Source organism: Stegostoma tigrinum, chromosome 11, assembly GCF_030684315.1.
Source record: "Stegostoma tigrinum isolate sSteTig4 chromosome 11, sSteTig4.hap1, whole genome shotgun sequence".
Lineage (NCBI taxonomy): Eukaryota > Metazoa > Chordata > Chondrichthyes > Orectolobiformes > Stegostomatidae > Stegostoma > Stegostoma tigrinum.
In genome coordinates this window covers 44,510,818-44,532,042 of record NC_081364.1, presented here as the reverse complement: position 1 = coordinate 44,532,042, position 21,225 = coordinate 44,510,818, and the positions used below count along the sequence as shown (strand labels likewise).

Sequence of the window (21,225 nt, the reverse complement as noted above, 5' to 3'; positions counted from 1 at the left end):
TAACCTGGGTGCTTCTGAGTAGTAGAGATTTGGGGCATATAATTTGCAATTTTACAAAGGTGATTTTTGTCTTGGAAAAATGGATTTAGCTCATGACGTTTGATGTTATGAGGAGATTGCTTGCTGTTTAAAACATTTTTGTATTTTGAAAGTAGTTACATGTTTTGCATCACAATGAAAATCTGCATTAAAAATAAATGATACATTGGCAGACAATAACAAAATCAACTTATATTAAAAGTATAGCATAAATTATGCTGAGTCTGTTTTGGGATATTTTGCAAAAAAAATGAAGCACTGACCCCCAAAAAAAGAGATTGGTTGGTGAAAATGATAGGTTTCATTCAGGATTCTGATGGCTTAACCATGGAATATTCCAAAATCATGGTTTTGTGATGTGAAGGGATGTATGCTAGTAGTGAAATAAGGCAAATCTGGAATATGATGATGACATTGGAAGAATGCAGAATTTGAGGATGGCTGTAAGACTGAAGGAAGCCACAGCAATAAGCAGGGCAAGGCTATTTGAGGGAATTGGGGGAGTGGGGAGAAAGGAATGTGTATGAAATAGGCTTTACATTTTAAGGTATTGGTGAACTGGCACCCAAAGCAAACACAGGGATATCAAGTGAACAGGACCAGATGTTATGACAGGAACAGCAGAGCTTTGGATGAACTCCTGTTAATTGAGCATGGAGGACAGGAAGCCAGTCAAAACAACATTGGAATAATTGAGCCTCGAAGTAACGAAAGTAATATGATTATAATCAGTGAGGATGACAGGAAAACTTGCATACATTCCAATCCATCAGTTAATTACAATCAATTTTTGTGTGAATATTCATCATACCTGACTGCTGACCGTGACATTCTAGCTCACATGTCTGACCTTTAACAGAAGGAACATTGTTGTTGCTGTTGTTGTTCGCTAGATAAATCAGTTGGAGCAGCTTTGTGAAGGCACAACAGTGAACATCTGATAATGGTCCTTAGTGCTTCTTCACATTCATTCTAAATGATTGTAATTTTTTGTGGTTTTTACCAATCTTTAATTTCAAAGTGTGTGTGTATGTATGTGTGATATGAATAGCAATAAATCAAGAAATATTATAAGATAAATGATCTGTTATGTTTGAGCTCAATTATTATCAACAAGCATCTAATTGGGAATGGTGATACCATAAATGGCTTCATTTCTTAAAATATTTATGTTAAAATGTGAACTTGTACCTTTGTTTACCTTTACACAATCTCAATTTTTAATGAAACAATTCTTTCACTTTGGTGGAGTTGGATGCAGTTTGTAGTTGGAAGACAGAGTGGGGGAGGAAGGAAATAATCTTATGTCCTTTGCTTTAATCAGCTGTGCCCCTAATTAAGAATCAAATTATTGGAATATTTCTTCTGTACACAGTCCCTTAATATTGCTTTGAATGTTGAAATTCCTATGTTTATTGTTTAATTAGATTCTGCTTAAACTCTGATAGATAATGAATATATTGGGTCAATAGCATATTATAGAAATGTCCATGAGAGAGACTGGTCAATAACTTAATTGGTAACATAGTTCACAAGTGCTTATAGTTATCCAAGCAGTAGAAATATTTATTGTATCTAATACAGGCATCTATTGATTGTTACACTTTCCCAATAGGCACAGCCAACTGAATAATGATGAGGTGATGTCTCAAATGCAGTACTGCAAAAAATCAACTTGTTTGCACGTGACAACTGGGTCCAGCATTGTCAATGCAAATGGCTAATAACTAAAATGTTAGACTGCAATTTATATAACAGTATACAAACAAAAGACGTGTTCTGGCAGATTGATTTGATAGTGTGTGAAATATAGTGTCACACATTTTGCAACCTGCTCATTGGCTGTAGAACTGCTCTGACAATGTTCTGCTCTGGAGCAGGTGATTCACAGACATATTTAGCTGCTAAGAGTTTACATCGGTGTGATTCAAGCAATCTTATCTAAGGAAATTTTCATATGATACCATTTTCTATTAGACTGAGAAATGCTGCCTATTTGTTTTAATAAGTGTTAAACTTTTCATTGTTTTGTGTTCTAGAGAGTCATAGTTGAAATGTGCTAAAGCATTTTTTAAACAGATTAAACATTATTAATGAAAGTAATCGAACGTGAAAGTTTCAAGAACATGGTTAGATATCTGTACCATTCAGAATAATTTAGGTCTTGTGTTTTGAGAGCAAAGAAAAATTGTTTAATGGATATATTTACTCAAAGTTGGATTACATTAAATGAAAGGTTGGCTGCCATTGAAAATTGGGAGGAAATTTCAGTTTTATCATCCTGAAATTTTTATTTAATCCTTCCTTCACCCTTTCACAGTTAATTGGAAACACTCCATGGCCTTTCCTTGCCAATATTAACCATGATTTATTCAACCTTGCAGTATGGTAGCATACTAATTATGTATCTAGGCCAGAGATGCAAGTTCCAACCTCACCAGCTGAGGAATTTGAAATCAATTAATTAAGTGTAAATTTGGACTTTACTACCAGCAATGGTGAAACTAATGGAGCTGTGCTGGTGGGGTGTTTAAAAAAGTATGGAGAACACAATCTGGTCCACGAATGTCCTTTTTCAAAGGAAGGATATCATCTGTCATTATCTAGTCTGGTATCTCTTGACTGTAGACTCTTAGCTATGTGGTTTACAGCAAACTGCCTTCTGCATCAATTCAGTTATGTGCAAGAAGTGAGCTTATCTTCATCACCTATTCTAAGGCAATTCAGGATGGGCAGCAAATGTTGGCTTTTCCATTGATGCTTCCTACCCATGAACTACTAAGTCATTTTACAAGGGTAAAATTTATTTCATTGATAGTGTAAAGTCAGGACAGATGACTATTTAATACAATCTCTGTGTTCTCTATTAATCACATTCGCATGTCTTTCATGTGTGAGAGCGAGGTTAAGCAACTGTGTGAAAAACATGTAAAACAAGGAATTCACTAATCTTGTCATTCAATGCCAAATGGTTTTATTCTTGATGTATATTATTTGTTTCACTAATCCAATGAATTTTCACAAGTTCTTAATTTTGTTCAATTTAACCAAACAGATGAATGAGAGTAAAGCAGTTGATGTGGTGTATATGGATTTTAGTTAAGCGGTTGATAAGGTTCCCCACGGTAGGCTATTGTAGAAAATACAGAGCCATGGGATTGAGGGTGATTTAGCAGTTTGGATCAGAAATTGGCTAGCTGCAAGAAAACAGAGGGTAGTGCTTGATGGTAAATGTTCATCCTGGAGTTCAGTTACTAGTGGTGTACCACAAGGATCTGTTTTGGGGCTTCTGCTGTATGTCATTTTTATAATTGATCTGGATGAGGACGTATATGGGTTAGTATGTTTGTGGATGACACTAAAGTCAGTGGAGTTGTAGATAGTGTGGAAGGATGTTGCAGGTTACAGAGGGACATAGATAAGCTGCAGAGCTGGGCTGAGAGGTGGCAAATGGAGTTTATTGCAGAAAAGCGTGAGGTGATGCACTTTGGAAGGAGTAACGGGAATACAGAATACTGGGCTAATGGTAAGATGCTTGGTAGTGTGGATGAGCAGAGAGATCTCGGTGTCCACGTGCATAGGTCCCTGAAAGTTGCCACCCAGGTTGATAGGGTTGTTAAGAAGGCGTATGGTGTGTTAGGTTTTATTGGTAGAGGGATTGAGTTTCGGAGCCATGAGGTCATGTTGCAGCTGTACAAAACCCTGGTGCGGCCGTACTTGAAGTATTGCGTACCGTTCTGGTCGCCGCATTATAGGAAGGATGTGGAAGCATTGGAAAGGGTGCAGAGGAGATTTACCAGGATGTTGCCTAGTATGGAGGGAAGGTCTTATGAGGAGAGGCTGAGGGACTTGAGGCTGTTTTCGTTAGAGAGAAGAATGCTAATAAGTGACTGAACAGAGACATGAAAGATGATCAGAGGATGGATAGTGTGGACAGTGAGAGCCTTTTTCCTCGGATGGTGATGGCTAGCATGAGGGGACATAGCTTTAAACTGAGGGGTGATAGATATAGGACAGATGTCATACGTAGGTTCTTTACCCAGAGAGTAGTAAGGGCGTGGAATGCCCTGCTTGCAACAGTAGTAGACTTGCCAACTTTAAGGGCATTCAGATGGCTATTGGATAAACATATTGATGATAATGGAATAGTGTAGGTTAGATGGGCTTCAGATTGGTTTCACAGGTCGGCGCAATTTCAAGGGCCGAAGGGCCTGTGCTGCGCTGTTATGTTCTATGTTCTATCATACTCTTAAGTTCTTTGACATGAGTTTTCAAACATTGTTAAAGCATCCTAATGTGATTATCTGATGTGCTGACAGCCTATTATATATTGAAATACCATAAATATACTCATCTGGCTGTGCAGAAGACAAGTTATAAGTCCAAATTATAACAACAGTGAGAATTGTATTGATATAAACTTTTCTTTTTAAACGTTTCAACCCTGTAATGTTCAAACTACAAAACAAATGGATATAAATTTTTTGTTTTTTTTAGTTGACATTGCTGAGTCTAGTGCTGTTCATTGCTCTAACTACAGCTGTCCCTTCTCAATACATCCAGAATGTAGCACTCATTCAATTTATTATGTATCAAGTGAAGCCATTTGTCAGTGTGCAAAATATCCCAGTGGTCTGATCAGTTAGTGAAAACCCAGGCAATGTTATTGGCTCCTTGGCTGTCAAGTTGTCTCGCCTGACATCCTTCGCACTCACTTGGGGAGAGTCAAGATGACAAAAATGTACCATGTTGTCACAGCTTTACAAATAATCAGCATGATTCTGCAGAATATGATGTTTGCATTAACATTGCTAAGATGTTAGATGCGAATGTCAGAAACATAAATTAGCAAGTCATGCAACACATTGACCCAAGATTAATGCAACCTATCTCTGTAAATTCTTGTAAGTAGATGAATGGGACGTTTCTGTGACACTAATTCACCTAAAGTCACCTTACCTATTTTTTACTTGAGGATATAATATACCCTTCTAAGTAAACTGTTTAAATATTTTATAAATTTAAGTGGAGAATTGATTTCCCTAACCAAATAGGTTGTAAGTCAATGTGGTGTGGGGGTTGGGGACAGAGGGGGGCAAAAGAGAAAGAGAAAAATAAATTGATCTGATTTGTCTATCAGTGATTGAATTGTTAAACAGATCACACCAGATAAATCGCAATTATGAAAATACCATTTAATTAGTCTGGTCACCCAAAGCTTTTGCTAGATTCATGTATACGGCGCCTCCTTCCAACAGCTCAGATTGTTACAGCTTTATCATACTCACTTCAGTTAATTTTTTGAAACTATCAGGTTGTGCATTAAAGTCAAATTACTTTTCTGGTATTGACATTTAAAGTTTCACTTGTAGGAAATGTTGTTTGTTTATTTACGCTTTCGAGTCAAAAATACCAAAATACTTTGCATTCAAGTAATCCAGTTCTAATAAGGATGGGACTGACCTATCAGATAAAAATATTGGTAGATTCTGACCTCAAAGTGGTATATGGGCAGAGATACTATTGCGATGGGGGGCACCGAATTTCTAGTGGTATGCATGAATATGTCAACGTACAATATTCAAACATTCGTAAAGTAAGTCAAAATATTTGGAGAAGCATTCTTCATTTTGTTTTCAAACATGCTAATAGTTTTAAAAGAAAATCAAATGTGATTTTTAGCATGGATACGGTGGATTAATTTGTTAGGTCAGTAGGTCCAAACCTGAATGTCCAGAAAAGATATGTGACAAAAGTAACATGCAAATTGTGGAAATACAATAGACATAATTTTTAAGAACATTTAAAGCTACTACTCTGTACAGATCAATTTCTGATCAGTTGAAATTTAGGTCATCATGCATTGAAATGGTAATGTGGAAATACACAGTTTGTCAGAGGAAAGAAACTATGTAGTAAGAACCAGGTGAACGATCACAATTATAAACCTGCTCCCATTGGATCTCCACTATTACACTACATTTTCATGACCATTTTCAACAATGCTGTCAATTACATTAGGTGATAGTCTCTTTTGAGCATTGAAATAGGCATGAAATATATACCAATAAATGGATACACAGGTTTCCAGCATATGTACCAGAAAATCAATGTGCACTCAACCAGCCCAGTTAAAATTCATTTTTCAGAGTTATTAAGATGTTGGTGGTCGTGAGCATTTGAAAGGCAGCTGGCAGTTTTCGGCCTTTTGTTTTAAAACTCCAGAAAAGGACTTCTTGGGGAGTATTTTTCTGCTTGAGTTCATTAATTTGTATGGAGTATTTGAACTGCAATTTCACCAGATTTTGCATAGAGTTCAGTTATTTTGGAAAAAGGACAAAGATGTTGGGTAGATGTTGTTAGAACTTGAGTATTAGATGTAATACTCAAGCACACAGTTGCCTTCAAACCTGCATCTACAGAAAGAAGCATGTGAATAAGGATTTCAGTGAGGAATGTTTTATTACAAAACTATGGGGCTATTTTCCTCCTACCAGCTGGGAGGTAATGTGGCAGATTGTGCCTCATAAATCATCCAGAACTCGGTTCATTTTGTTCTCATTGTTTTTGATTTCAATGGGCTAGAAATCACAAGTTCCATTACATTGTTGCTAATTGCCTTTCTTTAAAATCACATTACCAGCCAGGCAAATTCATTGGAGCAATTGTGAAAAAGTTGCCACATGCTAGAATCTAGCTGCTGATCAAGCTACTTCACAGGGATGGAACAGTCAGGGTGAAGCAAAACCACCAGAGTATCCAGTCAAATTTTTATGAAATGCAGGATGCAAAAATATGTGTTGCAATGGACATCTGCAACATCAATCAATCTGAAACGCATGGATGTATCAAGCAGATGCATCACTTTTACCCATGGTAATTGAAAAGCTCATGAAAGGAAGAACAAATTTGCATCTGTCTAGCATTTTAGTTTGTGACCATGATGCCTTTTATTTTGTACTGGATGAAAGTCTGGGTCCTAGATCCAGGATGAGCTCTTTATTATAAAATCAATCAAAGTTCTTGAAAGAATAAGGCTTAATTTGATGGCATTCAAATTAAGGATTCCTGTAATTATTAGCTTTGCCCCAATGAACCACAAAAAAAAATGCTGTATGAATTCTCAGCTTTACTTTAAACGTCAGCTAAGGATCAATTGTCTCTTTCCTTGCTTTCTTGGCAGCAGTTGTACTGTTTATTTTAAATACACCAGCTAGACTCCAGTATTTGATCCACAAGTTGAAAGTAAAGTGTGAAATATCTTAAAACTGAGGATATTATCTTGAACTCTGGCTGGCTAGACATCCATGATGTCTACAGCCAGCCACAAGGCACAGGTACAAAGGTGCATGTACTACTGGAATAATTATTGTCCGTAACGTAGGCATGATATATGAATCGGTCGACCAAATACTATACCTTGCTTGTTAGGCATTGTTTTTAGGATCATTTTACTTAGCTATATAACACACATTTTTTCATCATTCTAAACTTTTATTTACACATGAGTCTTCAATAGTTGGATAAACAATCTGTGTACGCAGGGGAGAAACTGGAAGTCTAATCTGCTGATTCATTTGCATTTCCGGTTTGTTACCTGAAATTGTTTCAAGTATCACGGAATTGGGATTGAATAAAATTACCCCCCAGAATACTGCTAATTATCTTTGAATGAGCTAATGAAGCCTGGATGTCATCTTAACTTGTTATTGTGAGTCTGACTTGGCACTGTAGTACATGAATAATGTTTATTAGTGTGTCTGGTGTGCTCAGATGCTAAGGAGAAACTCATTCAGTTGGGACCAGAACATTGATAAGTTGTTACTTGGCACAATGTCTTTGAAAGCTGAGATTTTGGCACTAAAAAAAAGTTAACAGCACAGTTTTATTAACTTTGTCTAGCATGAAATAACCCCTTCTGTCAAGTTATACTGTAGTACCTTTACATTCTGCAGTTTCACTAGATTTCCTATCAGTTTCAAAGTAGTGAACTCACACTTATGCATTTGTAGAGGCTATTGCAGTGAAACTGACTCCACAAGTCTCATCCACAATCACTTTCCCCCAAACAGATCCATACTTGCATCTGAGATCAAATGTCATTTGCCTTGATATTTACCATGAATACAAGGGAGCACATGGGAGCAAAACAGAGTTGATTGTGATATGGCAAGGAACTGCTGACTGTTTTAAAAACCTGCCACTCCTAGTGCTGCCACTTGTCTTGCAGCTAGGCAGATTGATAGCTTGATCAATAGATTAGAGGGTAGGCCCTACAGCACAGAGGCCACAGCTGGGAACCCTGGGGACCAGCTTCTCAAATGGGAAGAGAACATCACCAGCTATCATCCATATTGCCATTTAGAGGTCGGCCATAGAATGGAGGAGGTGAGGTAGATAACAGAGTTGCTGGTGATCAGGCATGCAGCAGGGGTAAAAGACATTCTTGAAGGGCTGGTGCGGAGCATTCAACGTTTTTCTGGCCCACAAGGAGTAGCAAAAGTGCCGTTTCCTTCAGAACGCTGGCTACTCCCACTTTGGATCAATGCCAAGAATATCACAAGTTGGGCCTCCCCTTAGTAGGAAACATAAGTCATGGCCCCAATGGCTTAAATTTTGCTGTTTGAATTAGGCCACACTTACTCTTTAGTCCACCCTGCTTGACCATCTTCTAGCCAGTGAGAGAGCAAGTAATGAACAATTGAAGCAGCTATCTTGAATGTTGATCCATTAAGAATTTCCAGTTGAAATTATTCATTGTTTCCCCCCTTTTCTGTTTGGTATGGATCTCATTGTGCCAAACTATAGCACACCCTGTATAATATTACACATTTTGCATAGCATGTTTGAAAACATATGAAAATTGAATCAGAGTTGGTTTTCCCTGAAGATTTTAATTTCCTGATTTCAATGCCATGTTCAGATACCCAGAAGAAATAGGAGCCCTTCAACACCACCCTCCTATTCTACAAGAACAGAGCTGATTTTTTACATTGACTCGAGTTTTCAACATTGTTGTCCACGTCTTTGAGTCCCTCTGCATCGACTGGAGGAATCATCAGAGCAATTGCAATTGTCAGGGAGTGGTCAATTGTGATGAATTACAGAATCATTTGAGCAAAAGAGTTTCTTGCTTGAATCGTAAATGAGACTGACCCCTTAGGCTTAGACTATGAACCTGGTTTCAAACATCTCTGCCAGATAAACCATCCTTCAGAATCCAGCCTGTCCAAACCCTTAAGAATTTTGAATGTTTCAATGACAGCATCTTTCATCATTTTAAACTCAAGAGGTTGGATCTAGTTTCATTTGTACAACAATGGTGGTGAAGGTTGAGTGAATGGGTAGGTCGGGTCAGGGATGAGGAAGTTGTAAGTAATTTGGCAGGCTATTGTGCAGTTACCAGCTGTTAGACTAGGTTTTGATCTTGTAGCTTATCAAGGGGAGTGCTAACCTTCTCTCCACTCGTACAACACACTGGTTACCACTTGCTGGATAATTAGCTAGGTAAGCACTACAGAACTGTTTGAACCCAATGACATTAACTGGATTGGAGACTTTTGCAGAGAGCTCTGAGGTACTGTGGAATTCCCAATTGGTAGTTGAAATGTTAGGAGCAATTCCCGCATGTATCCACATTTCAGCATTTTTCTGGGGTCCAGCACACATCTTTGGTTACATGTCGGGTCTCCAATGACACAGGGACCAGAAAATTTGGCTCACTGGCTCCTCTTTATTTATATAATATTTGAACCTCAAAAAGCTCTGACTAATTTGTCATGCATAATGATGCTGCTGATCCTACCACTTCTGATAGACCTGAGAACACCAGGTAAAATATTTGTGATTTCTGTGCTGGATTGCCAAAGCTGCATTGCATGGTTAGGGTACTGATGGAAGGCTTTATGACTGCCTGTATGTGGTCAGTTTAGCAGTTGTTAATTATAACATCTAAGTTTCAACAATCCCAGTATAGGTGCTTGAGAATCCAAACTTGCTGGATATTTGCACGAGCTCTCATGTTGGTATTGTCTTTGTGTTTACTAGTTTTCTTTGGGCAAATAATGTTGATTTGTAGCGAAAGCTTCGAGTTGACTTTGTCCATGTATTTTACATTCACGAAGTGAGCAAAATTTATTCCAACTTTGGTTGGAAGCTGTTTCACTGCAGGTTTATTGCTCTGAATTTTGCATATTAGCTTGTGTTTATACATGTCTCTACCACATTCCTTCTTGCTGTTGCCATGCTGCTGCACCTGTCTACTGTTTGGTTGTGCCATGTAGCATCCTACTGTGTCCTTTAGAGCCAGATTTCAGATATAAAAGGACTCAGCAAATGTTTGCACTGCGTACTTTGTACAGATCTCAGAGTCCGAGGTAGTGGTTATCTTCGCCCACGTGCAACAGTTTCCTCGCATTTTATATCTTGACCAAAGTGTTAACCTAGTGCTTGCAGGTGCTGTTGTCCAACTACAATGGTTTCATACTTTCTGCCATCTGTCAGTAGTGAATCAATGCTGTGACCTTTCTCCCCAAGGCATCTTTTTGGAATCCGGCTTTCACATGTCAAAGTCACCAACTCCATAATTCAATCATTCAATATGATTATGGCTGACTATTGAGCTCAATACCCTAATATCTTCTACTCCCACCACTGACTACCCCAACTCTTGATCCCTTTTTAGCTATACAAGGTATATCTACCTCCTTGTTGAAACAGCATAATGTTTTGGCCTCAATCACTTCTGTGGTAGTGAATTGTACAGGCTCACCACTCTCTGGGTGAAGAAATTTCTCCTCATCTCAGTCTTAAAAGATTACCCCTTATCCTTAAGCTATAACCCCTGGTTTTGGACTCCCCCCTCACCAGTCCTGCAATTAACCTGTCTAGGCCTGATAGAATTTTACCAGTTTGTATGAGACTTCCTCCCCCTTCCACCCCAACCACCTCATTCTTCTAAACTCCAATGAATGTAATCCTAACCCATTCAGTCTCTGCTCGTAAGTCAGTCCTGCCATTCCAGGAATCAATTTTGTAAAGCTGTACAGCACTATCTCTACATCAAGAACACCCTTCCTTGGATAAGGAGACCGAAACTGCACACAGTACCCCAGGTGCAGCTGTTCAATTGCAGCAATTCTTGCTGTTTCCTGCTGTTTAGCTAAAATGATCTTGAAACTCTGCCCCTGTTTTTGGATTCCACAACATCCCCATAGCATCTATTCTGTCAAACCTCTTAGGATCTTTTAATAAGATCATTCCTCTGCGAAGTTTAAATGGCAGTCTTGAATGTTCAGTTCCTTACTTTGAAATTCTGCAACTATACTTCTGTACTTGCTTTGTGAATATATCCATTTATTTCACTTTGTCCATCGAATTACAAATGTTGTATGCTTTCAATGAAGAGTTTTGTTTTTACCATTTCCCCCAACTCTGATCCTATTTGCAAGAGAATTCTTTTACCTTTTCTCTGCTTCTTACATTCTGACTGTCATTACTATTATATTATTTATTTCTCATTGATTTTCTTTATAATTTTCTCAATCTGCCCTTGAGCAAACTGACCCCTAACTCTCCCTCCATTTAGTTTAAAGGTGTCTAACTCAACAATGCCAGTTAAAATTTCCGCCGTCTTCGCCTCCATGCCTACTTCTTCAACCGGGAACCTAGCCCTCCTTCCACTGACCCCTTCACCCGCTTCCAACACAAGTCCTCCTCCTGGACACCAACCCCAGGCCTCCTACCCTCCCTCGACCTCTTCATCTCCAACTGCCGTCGAGACATTAACCGCCTCAACCTCTCCACCCCTCTCACCCACTCCAACCTCTCCCCCGCAGAACGGGCAGCCCTCCGCTCCCTCCGCTCCAACCCCAAGCTCACCATCAAACCCGCAGACAAGGGTGGCGCAGTGGTAGTATGGCGCACTGACCTCTACATCGCCGAGACCAGACGCCAACTCTCCGACACCACCTCCTACCGCCTCCTCGATCATGACCCCACACCCGAGCACCAAACCATCATCTCCAACACCATTCACGACCTCATCACCTCAGGGGACCTCCCACCCACAGCCTCCAACCTCATTGTTCCCCAACCCCGCACGGCCCGTTTCTATCTCCTTCCCAAAATCCACAAACCTGCCTGCCCTGGTCGACCCATCGTCTCAGCCTGCTCCTGCTCCACCGAACTCATCTCCACCTATCTGGACTCCATTTTCTCCCCTTTGGTCCAGGAACTCTCCACCTACGTCCGTGACACCACCCACGCCCTCCACCTCCTCCAGGACTTCCAATTCCCTGGCCCCCAACACCTCATATTCACCATGGACGTCCAGTCCCTGTACACCTGCATTCCGCATGGAGATGGCCTCAAGGCCCTCCGCTTCTTCCTGTCCCGCAGGCCCGACCAGTCCCCCTCCACCGACACTCTCATCCGCCTAGCTGAACTCGTCCTCACACTCAACAACTTCTCTTTTGACTCCTCCCACTTCCTACAGACTAAGGGGGTGGCCATGGGCACCCGCATGGGCCCCAGCTATGCCTGCCTCTTTGTAGGTTACGTGGAACAGTCCCTCTTCCGCACCTACACAGGCCCCAAACCCCACCTCTTCCTCCGGTACATTGATGACTGTATCGGCGCCGCCTCTTGCTCCCCAGAGGAGCTCGAACAGTTCATCCACTTCACCAACTCCTTCCACCCCAACCTTCAGTTCACCTGGGCCATCTCCAGCACATCCCTCACCTTCCTGGACCTCTCAGTCTCCATCTCAGGCAACCAGCTTGTAACTGATGTCCATTTCAAGCCCACCGACTCCCACAGCTACCTAGAATACACCTCCTCCCACCCACCCTCCTGCAAAAATTCCATCCCCTATTCCCAATTCCTCCGCCTCCGCCGCATCTGCTCCCACGATAAGACATTCCACTCCCGCACATCCCAGATGTCCAAGTTCTTTAAGGACCGCAACTTTCCCCCCACAGTGATCGAGAACGCCCTTGACCGCGTCTCCCGTATTTCCCGCAACACATCCCTCACACCCCGCCCCCGCCACAACCGCCCCAAGAGGATCCCCCTTGTTCTCACACACCACCCTACCAACCTCCGGATACAACGCATCATCCTCCGACACTTCCGCCATTTACAATCCGACCCCACCACCCAAGACATTTTTCCATCCCCTCCGCTGTCTGCTTTCCGGAGAGACCACTCTCTCCGTGACTCCCTTGTTCGCTCCACACTGCCCTCCAACCCCACCACACCTGGCACTTTCCTCTGCAACCGCAGGAAATGCTACACTTGTCCCCACACCTCCTCCCTCACCCCTATCGCAGGCCCCAAGATGACATTTCACATTAAGCAGAGGTTCACCTGCACATCTGCCAATGTGGTATACTGCATCCATTGTACCCGGTGCAGCTTCCTCTACATTGGGGAAACCAAGCGGAGGCTTGGGGACCGCTTTGCAGAACACCTCCGCTCAGTTCGCAACAAACAACTGCACCTCCCAGTCGCTAACCATTTCCACACCCCCTCCCATTCTCTAGATGACATGTCCATCATGCGCCTCCTGCACTGCCACAATGATGCCACCCGAAGGTTGCAGGAACAGCAACTCATATTCCGCCTGGGAACCCTGCAGCCATATGGTATCAATGTGGACTTCACCAGTTTCAAAATCTCCCCTTCCCCTACTGCATCCCTCAACCAGCCTAGTTCATCCCCTCCCCCCACTGCACCACACAACCAGCCCAGCTCTTCCCCCCCACCCACTGCATCCCAAAACCAGTCCAATCTGTCTCTGCCTCCCTAACCGGTTCTTCCTCTCACCCATCCCTTCCTCCCACACCAAGCCGCACCCCCAGCTACCTACTAACCTCATCCCACCTCCTTGACCTGTCCGTCTCCCCTGGACTGACCTATCCCCTCCCCACCTCCCCACCTATACTCTCTCCACCTATCTTCTTTACTCTCCATCTTCGGTCCGCCTCCCCCTCTCTCCCTATTTATTCCAGCTCCCTCTCCCCATCCCCCTCTCTGATGAAGGGTCTAGGCCCGAAACGTCAGCTTTTGTGCTCCTGAGATGCTGCTTGGCCTGCTGTGTTCATCCAGCCTCACATTTGATTATCTTGGAATTCTCCAGCATCTGCAGTTCCCATTATCTCTAAAATTACTATAGGGTTGTTTAATTTCATACTGTCCCAAAGGTTTAGCCCCTCTCTCCCCATTACTAGTTCTGAAGTCCCGAGCATCAAAATCAATTAGTTTCAGACCAGTTACTTTAAGCGGAAGTGGTGACCTAGTGGTATTATCACTGGACTGTTAATCCAGGGACCCAGATAATGTTCTGGGGAGCTGGGTTCAAATCCTGCCATGTCAGATGGTGGAATCTGAATTTAATAAATATCTGGAATTAAGGGTCTGATGATGACCATGTATCAGTTGTTGGAAAAACCCATCTAGTTCCTTTAGGGAAGGAAACTGCTATCCTTACCTGGTCTGGCCTATATGTGGCTCCAGACCCACAGCAATGTGAGTTGATTCTTAACTGCAATCAGGGCAATAAATGCTGCCTAGCCAGAAACACCCCTGTCCAATGAATAAATAATAGCCTTTTGAATCATGTGCTCAACTTTAAGTTCATATTTACTTTATGCCAATTTGCTAATGGCTCTGTTTGAAATGCAGAGCACTTTCCTTCGTGGCTTTTTAACAATTAATTTGGCATGTAGCTGTTCATTTTGTGCAATTGCATTTATCTCGTGGTCCTACTTATGTTTTTGGTGCCTGTGTGAACCATGCCATCAGAACCTTCCCCTCTGACTCCAGTTCCTCTCCAGTTCTGGGCTGGCAGCACAGCCTGGGGGGACTTGTCCTTTCTGCTTCAAAGGACAGCATCATTCCCCTGACAATACTGTCCTTTCCTACAACATCTCTTTATATTTCTTCTCCCCCACTGCACCCCACCTCAGAACTTGAATGCCCCTTATATCTGAAAAGGTGTTGAAAACAGATTAAATGACTTTTCTAAAAGTGGCGTGGAGTAATATTTCAAATGGAGAAATTAGGATAAACAAATAATTGGAGCACCTCCTCAAAGATTTGGCAGGTACTTCCAAGTTGTAATTCTGAAATGCGGGCAGAGTTGAATTGTGATGAATGGGATGTTTCTGCCATATTTTGTATCATTTCTTGGTCTGTACATGTTGCAGAGAACCTTGTCCATGAGATTTAACTTGGTGCAGAAAAATGCATGTGGAGATCATTTATGGCCAAATACTGATATGAAGAAGTGAGCAGTTAACCAGCAGCAGAAGTGGAGTTTGCATTTAAGACCCTGATATGAAGGCCAGATTTTGATATATAAGTGAGGTCAGATCAACAGGAAAAAAGGAGCCATCTCAAACTAACACAAAAAGCGCACACAAATGCTTATGGTAATAGGCTGATCAGAAGTGCATCAAAGCTGTATGTAAGATTTCTTTTTCAAACTCTGCCTTATTTGTTGTCCACTTTTATTTTGTCCTTGGTAACTTGTCAACCAAATTCACCGTAATTGACATGAGAATGTGAATGATGATCCATTGGACTTAACAGCTGTTGATACGGTCTCTTCATTCAGAAGTTACCTGGCTTTAGGACACAAACCTAAATATTAATTCCTGTCGGAGAGCGCTCAAAAGTATTGCCTTGAGGACTACAAATCATTGAACATATTTTGGCGGTTTATTACATATTACAGAGTTTTAAATAAGCTGAGGGAATAATATTTATTAGCTGAGATTTTTAATTAGCGTTCGATTTATAACATCATGCTGCCTCTGTAACAATGTATTTTGGGAAAAGAATACCAAAGATCTTCAAATTACACAAAAGACTTGCAAATATTAGCATGAGCAGCTAATGAAGCAACATTTTGGTTGTGCAAGTACTCAAAGGATTTTCAATTGATTTGTCTGTTTTTTGCTATAAATTTGTGTATATCTGTGGAAAATAATCAATTAAGATTTTCACAGGCAAATCTAGTAGGAGGTCTAGAGCACAAAATACTTAATGCAGTGATTTCCCCACAGACATATGAATTTTTCAATTTAACATAGGTCATTTATGTGGCTTGAAGATGACTCCAGAATTTTAATAGCTTTTGATGGAAAGCACAGCATTCTAATTTAATATTTTATAGGAACAGCTATTTTAAATTTGCATGTTTAATTTTTTAAGGGGGTTTGCAGCCATTGAAGCCCTGGCTAAAATCTGCTTGCTTTGGACTGTATTTATCTAAAATCCTAAACAGCACTCTACTGCTCAGTAAGCTTTTCTCCATTATTGGTCTTTGTTCTACCTGCATTGACTGTGACTTACTTAAGAATCTGTTTCAATGAAAGTGAATTATTAAAACCATTTTTGGCACATGATTACTTTTGCAAACATCCCGACTTTTAAATTTATACTCCAGGGTATAATGAAGTTGTATAGTGATCATCATCGATTTTGCAAGAGGGAGGGTGAGACAGCATTAAAATGTAACCTAATATGTGCCGCATACCCAGCAATATTTAATAGCTACTAACATTGGTCAGCTGTACTTTTTTCAGTCAAAAGTAATTTGTAAACTTACTACACTTGCCAAGATGGCATGGTTTTCAAGATTTTACCTGAAGAGAACTTTATTATATGGTTTGTTACATTTTTTTGATGCTAGCTTTTAAATAGCAGTCAGAAAGCAAGACATTCTGCTGTTTCATCTTGAATAAACACTGAGTCAGAGATGAACAACATACAGTGGATGCTGTAACTTGTGAATAAAAATGGAAAACGTTGGAAATACTCAGCAGATTTGGTACCATCTGTGGGGAGAAAAACAGATTTAATGTTGCAGATCAGGGACCTATTGTCAGAACAATTCTAATGAAAGGTCACCAACCTGAAATGTTGGCTGTTTATTTTCTCTCCCCACAGCACTGGCAGCCCAGCTGAGTATTTCTAGCATTTTCAGTGCATAAAAATGTCTGCATTTTTATAAGTAAATACAACTCTCTTATTGAATGGGAGATAGTAAGAACCTCAGTCGCTGGAGTCAGTGATAACAGTGTGGAGCAGGAGGAACACAGCAGGCCAGGCAGCATCAGAGGAGCAGGAACTTTCTGAAGAAGGGTCACGACCCAAAACGTCAACATGCAGGATGTGTTATAGGATGAAGGTTGTTTTGAGGTAGTTCTCTACCACTAACCCTCTTTCCTGACTCATGACAAATCAAAAATTATCCACGGATAGACTACAGTGCATATATGGGCCAGGAGCAGGCAGTTGAGACTAGTTTAGTTTGGGATTATGTTCGACATGGACTGGTTAGACCAAAGGCTCTGTTTTGGTGCTGTGTGACTCTTTGTCTCTATGACTCTATGAAGTGACGCTGCACTTGAATAACAAAGGTTATTTACAGCGATAAGTACAACTATATTTAGTCAGGCATAATTACTAGGACCTTTAGGGAGCTGGAAGAAATGCATCTGCTCTCTCCAAAAGCTGGAGTGGCATTCAGACTTCACCCACAGACTGTGGCATCGGTGGAATGGGTGTTGCCTTTGTAACGCTAACATTAACCTCTTCAGAACCATTACTTTAAACAACACGCAATAGATTCGGTGCATGAAGACAGTAAATCCTCATTTAAAGTTGTGATTCCATTCCTGAGAATCTAGATTTTAAGCGAAACATTAGTAGGTCGGTCATTTAGGACCTTGCTTATAAGAAAAAAAAACAAAGTAAAGCATTACATCATTTAAACTGAATTGGTACATTGGTAAATAAAATAACATTTTAAAATAAATTGAAAAAATGTAACTTGCAACTTTATGTTAGCACCACCTTCCTAATCCTTCTTCCTGGTCACTGCTGACTCTCGTTGTGCCTCAATCCTCTGAGTTTCCATAGAATCCGTACAGTGTGGAAACAGGCATTTTGGCCCAACAGGTCCAAGCCGACGTTCTGAAGAGTATCCCATCCGGAACCATCCCCCTACCCTATCCCTGTAACCTTACATTTCCCATGGCTAACACACCTAACCTGCACATCCCTAGACACTATGGGCTATTTAGCATGGCTAATCCACCTGACCTACACATCTTTTGGACTGCTGGAGGAAACCAGAGCATCCAGCAGAAACCCGTGCAGACATGGGGAGAACATGGAAACTCCACACACACAGTTGCCCGTGGGTGGAATTAAACTCATGACGTGGCCTCTGAGTTGTGTTGAGCCCCTGACTAGCCTCTCGCCATTTCTTTCTGCTACAGTTACATTCCTATTCAAGATCAAATTTAGGCTGAAGCTAGGGCTCAGGTATGCAAGTATTGAGTCCTGATTGTTCATAAGTACTAAGATATGGCCTTTAGAAAACATTTTCTTTTGCATGGGGAGGCAGTGGCAATGCCATGGGGAGAGTAATTCATAATTCTAGAACAATGTCTGGGTTTCTGAGTTCAAATCTCATTGTGGCAGATGAAACTGAGATTCACTAAAATGCTGATCTCATGGCAACCATGTTGTTTCATGTCAAAGCCCATCTGTTTAATTAATGTCCTGCTGACCTTGCCTTGATTGGCTTAGATGTAACTCTAGACCCACAGAAATGCAGTCAACAAAAAATTCTTAAAAAATGTTCCCACTCGTTAGATTTTTTTCCCTTGAAACCTCTCTGGCTGTCTAAGCTGTGACACAGAGGCAGCTTTGGCAGTAATTTAAAAAGAGCGTGGGTTTTAAATGCTCCAGCTCCAGCACTTTGAACCACTGGAACCTCACGCTTCCATGACGTTGGAGCTACAGTTTGGGATTGAGTCTGCTTCTTAACTGAGAAATCCAGTCCAGGCGAAGGAAGCTGCAAGAGCTTGGGTTGGGAAGATGCCGTAACTTAGAGGCTAGGGAGGAGGAAAGGCCACAACCCAAGGTCGGAGATTGGGATGTGGCACCGATTAGGTGTGTACAGGAAACAATGTTAAAACCCACCTTGCGATGTTTGAGATGACAGAGCCAATTAACTTACTGATGTTAAAACAAGAAAATGCTAAACAGGATAACTTTAATGATGTACATACTTACCGTACCACTTGTTTTCTGGTTCCCAAAAGTATAAAATAATCAAAGTCAGACTGAAAATGTCGAAACTTCATGTGGCTGATGTATTAATGTATTGTTACTTCTCATGTCAGTGATATGTATATTCCTCAGAATGAATAATCAAGTTCAACTCTTACTTCCTAGCTCTTTACAAATAATACAAAAATATAACATATGTTCTTCCATTTTAAAGCTGGTTGTATTAGCAGCTTAACCAGTGTTTGAAGTGTGCATGTGAGATTGATATGTAAAAGTAAGGACCTGTAATTGGAAACAAACCTCACAGTAAAACTTGTCAGAGACCTTTTGGATGTTATTATCCTCAATCAATCTAATGAGAACAACGAATGTTTGACACACACTAATAATGATAGATAGGCAGGATGCTGGAATAAAATGGATGAATGGTACATAAACTGATGAGTACAGATTTTGTCCCTGTTTAGCAGATGTTTAAGTTTAATTCTCTGCAACTAATATCTGACAGCTGCAGTTAGCCTTGCTGCTATAATCTTTTAATTATAATATTTACAATCCAGTAATAAATTAAGCGGGATCCAGAAAGTTCATTTTAAGCTGTTGTAGCTAGAAATTTGCTTAGAGGCAATGAGTGTTGCAAACATGGTTTTTACTACTGAAATGTTTGCATAGCAAAGTTCCATTCAAATGTTCAGCTTGTATTATACTTTCTAAAGCAAAGAAGGAAGTGTCATAGGCTAATAATAAGTCAAATTTTAGCTGACCCTTCAATGGATGTCCTTTGTGTATCTTGAGAAACAGTCAAGGGTAAAAAATGGAAACTATTCATAAAGTTTAACAAGCACTAAATGGAAAGGTACCTATTGTGCAAGAAAATGCTTAACATAAATTATGGTCTAATTAACATTTGCATAATGATATAGACTTCCTACTGCTTGTGGTGCTAATTAGCAAATGACAAATGAGTAAGCATTAATATTTCATTAAGATGTGAGGCTCTATAAGAAAGATTTACAACAAAAAATATAGCTGCTCTCAGCAACATGCATGTAAAAAAATTGTGTTCATTGTAGTTGGCCTCATTCTTCTGGATTCCGTACCTTTTTATCTTTTCGAAAATTAAATTAGTAAATATTATGTTCTTCATTTTCATCAAAACGATTGAATAGTTAAAATGCACAGTTCATCAGATCTGCCTTAATCATATATAATTCCCAAAGTGTAAACATGGTTTACAACAGGAAACACTGCAAGAAAATTAGCCATAATTAAACTTGCATTACACATTATTTATGATTCACATCAAAACAATACCTCTAACATTATAAAAATAAAGAAGTAAAGATATAATCAATTAGGCCACTTGTACCATTCATTTTACATTGATTCAATGAACTTGTGGTTTATGTTCTGACATCTTCCTCGATGCACTGAAGTAAACCATGTGTAATGACAATCTATTATATGCAATTATTTGTAAACTTGGACCCTAAAGTAGAAGAAAAATGCATAGATTTAGGTTTGGTTTATATTTTTATCTTGTCTGTCAAGAAAGGGAGATCATAGTTTTAGTTTCATTGGAATTCAGTGGGTCATGTTAGGGTGGCTGAATTTCGTTTGCATGCATCCAAATTAAGTTATTCAAAGATTGGGGGGAAGAAAAGACATTTGCCTGGAAACAAAATGCCCTATGACACCTGTAGACAGACTGAACAATCCAGAAGATTAGCCCGAGAATGGACTGAAATGAAACAATCAGATACAATTTAGAGTCATAGAATCACAGAGTCCTACAGCACAGAGATGGGCACTTCAGCCCAAGTGGGTCCATGCGAACCAAAATGTGCATCCACACTAACCTCATTTCCCTACACTTGGCCCATATCCTTCTAAATCTTTCCTATCCATGCCGTCGTCCAAATGCCTTTGTTGTAAATGTACCCCACCTCAACCACTTCTGCTGGCAGCTTTTTCCAAATGCGTACCACCCTCTGTGTAAAAAAATTGCCCCTCAGTTTCCCATGTATTCTTTCCCTTCTTACCTTAAACTGAAACCCTCCAGTTCTCAATTCCCCAACCCTAGGAAAAAGACTG

General features: G+C 40.4%; 1 protein-coding gene and 1 pseudogene across 3 annotated transcripts in view; one reads left to right on the top strand and one right to left on the bottom strand.

The window, feature by feature from the left end:
• The window catches only part of LOC125460143 (chemokine-like protein TAFA-1), a 464,230-nt gene that overhangs the window by 6,812 nt on the left and 436,193 nt on the right, over positions 1-21,225 (top strand). The window lies entirely within an intron of this gene.
• LOC125460632 (U6atac minor spliceosomal RNA) lies at positions 9,472-9,515 on the bottom strand (annotated as a pseudogene).